The 2,500-nt window shown below is 56.4% G+C and overlaps 2 non-coding genes and 1 pseudogene across 2 annotated transcripts in view; all 3 read left to right on the top strand.

Moving 5' to 3' along the window:
• Nucleotides 1-1,670, top strand: part of LOC146144192 (small subunit ribosomal RNA) — a 1,811-nt gene extending 141 nt beyond the window's left edge. The window contains exon 1 of the ribosomal RNA XR_014500537.1: nucleotides 1-1,670. This exon is cut by the window's left edge and continues 141 nt beyond it. This is a non-coding gene — a ribosomal RNA (small subunit ribosomal RNA).
• A 247-nt stretch (nucleotides 1,671-1,917) lies between these two features.
• LOC146144191 (5.8S ribosomal RNA) lies at nucleotides 1,918-2,071 on the top strand. Its single transcript, XR_014498881.1, has one exon. It is a non-coding gene; the product is annotated as a 5.8S ribosomal RNA (ribosomal RNA).
• A 248-nt stretch (nucleotides 2,072-2,319) lies between these two features.
• Nucleotides 2,320-2,500, top strand: part of LOC146144190 (large subunit ribosomal RNA) — a 3,679-nt pseudogene continuing 3,498 nt past the window's right edge.

Here is a 2,500-nt window from a genome sequence, read left to right as displayed (position 1 = left end):
TAACTGTGGAAATGCTAGAGCTAATACATGCGTGAAGCGCCGACCTCGCGGGAGGCGTGCTTTTATCAGACCAAAAACCGACCGGGCTTCGGCCCGCAACCTTTGGTGACTCTGGATAACTTTGCGGATCGCACGGTCTCGCACCGGCGACGGATCATTCAAGTGTCTGCCCTATCAACTTTCGTCGGTACGGTACTGGCCTACCGAGGTTCTTACGGGTAACGGAGAATCAGGGTTCGATTCCGGAGAGGGAGCCTGAGAAACGGCTACCACATCCAAGGAAGGCAGCAGGCGCGCAAATTACCCATTCCCGACGCGGGGAGGTAGTGACGAAAAATAACAATACAGGACTCTAAACGAGGCCCTGTAATTGGAATGAGTACACTTTAAAACCTTTAACGAGTATCCATTGGAGGGCAAGTCTGGTGCCAGCAGCCGCGGTAATTCCAGCTCCAAAAGTGTATATTTAAGTTGTTGCGGTTAAAAAGCTCGTAGTTGGATTTTGGGCGCAGGCGGCCGGTCCGTCGCAAGGCGTGTACTGGCCGTCCTGGCCTCACCTCCGGTTCTCCGCCGGTGCCCTTGACTGAGTGTCGGCGGCGGCCGGAACGTTTACTTTGAAAAAATTAGAGTGTTCAAAGCAGGCGATTCGCCTGAATAATGGTGCATGGAATAATGGAATAGGACCTCGGTTCTATTTTGTTGGTTTTCGGAGCGCGAGGTAATGATTAAGAGGGACAGACGGGGGCATTCGTACTGTGCCGTTAGAGGTGAAATTCTTGGATCGGCGCAAGACGAACGACTGCGAAAGCATTTGCCAAGAATGTTTTCTTTAATCAAGAGCGAAAGTCAGAGGTTCGAAGACGATCAGATACCGTCCTAGTTCTGACTATAAACGATGCCAACTAGCGATCGGGGGGCGTTAGTTTTACGACCTCTCCGGCAGCTTGCGGGAAACCAAAGTCTTTGGGTTCCGGGGGAAGTATGGTTGCAAAGCTGAAACTTAAAGGAATTGACGGAAGGGCACCACCAGGAGTGGAGCCTGCGGCTTAATTTGACTCAACACGGGAAATCTCACCCGGCCCGGACACAGTGAGGATTGACAGATTGAGAGCTCTTTCTTGATTCTGTGGGTGGTGGTGCATGGCCGTTCTTAGTTGGTGGAGCGATTTGTCTGGTTAATTCCGATAACGAACGAGACTCTGGCTTGCTAACTAGTTACGCGACCCAATCGGTCGGCGTCTAACTTCTTAGAGGGACTAGTGGCGTTTAGCCACACGAGATTGAGCAATAACAGGTCTGTGATGCCCTTAGATGTTCGGGGCCGCACGCGCGCTACACTGACCGGATCAGCATGTGCTCGCCTTGGCCGACAGGTCTGGGTAACCCGCTGAACCCCGGTCGTGCTAGGGATAGGGAATTGCAATTATTTCCCTTGAACGAGGAATTCCCAGTAAGCGCGAGTCATTAGCTCGCGTTGATTACGTCCCTGCCCTTTGTACACACCGCCCGTCGCTACTACCGATTGAATGGTTTAGTGAGGTCCTCCGATTGGACCTGGCGCGGCCGGCAACGGTCGAGCCGGCGTCCGAGAAGACGATCTAACTTGATCATTTAGAGGAAGTAAAAGTCGTAACAAGGTTTCCGTAGGTGAACCTGCGGAAGGATCATTAACGGTCTCGCAAACGCTTCGGCGAACGCGAAACTCGGACAAGCGAGAGAAAAAGTCTTTGCTACCCGGCGCCCGACCCGCGAGGAGCGGCGCGCCGGCCGGCGATTCGGTCACCCGGTAATGTTTGCGCGTCGAGTGCCGCGGTGCCGCGCGCTCCGGCTTCAAGCGTCGGCCTGGCCGACCGCTCGGCGCGGTCTATTTTGTCACCCTATAGTGCGAGGCACTGTGCGAGCGAAACAATCGTGGATGGCTCTTGGCGGTGGATCACTCGGCTCGTGAGTCGATGAAGGACGCAGCTAGCTGCGTGAATTAGTGTGAATTGCAGGACACATTGAGCATCGACGTTCTGAACGCAAATTGCGGCCTCGGGTCAATCCCGGGGCCGCGCCCGCCTCAGGGTCGCGTTGCAAACGTTCCGCGCGGGGATTTCTCCGCGCGGCTGCTGCGGCGTCGGACGCGCGAGCGCCCGTCCCGCTCAAGACAGCACGGCACGATGCGCGACGATCGCGACCAGAATCCCGCGCGGCGGCGGCGAGTCGACCTCGAAGAGGCCAACGGCTGGCGGCTCAAGGGCGGGAATCGAGGTGCGCGGCGGCGCGCGGCGCCGACGGCGAGCGCGGAACGGGAAGAATAGTCCCGGTCCTTACTTTCGGCCTGAGGTCGGACGAGGCTACCCGCTGAATTTAAGCATATTACTAAGCGGAGGAAAAGAAACTAACGAGGATTCCCTCAGTAACGGCGAGTGAAGCGGGATGTGCCCATCGCCGAATCCGCGCGCTTTTGGAGTGCGCGGAATTGTGGCGTACGGAATTCGTCACGGCGCGCTTCGCC

This window comes from Ascidiella aspersa, chromosome 5 (assembly GCF_963924565.1).
Source record: "Ascidiella aspersa chromosome 5, kaAscAspe10.2, whole genome shotgun sequence".
Lineage (NCBI taxonomy): Eukaryota > Metazoa > Chordata > Ascidiacea > Phlebobranchia > Ascidiidae > Ascidiella > Ascidiella aspersa.
Note: the sequence above shows the minus strand (reverse complement) of the source record. Positions and strands in the feature narration are given on the sequence as shown.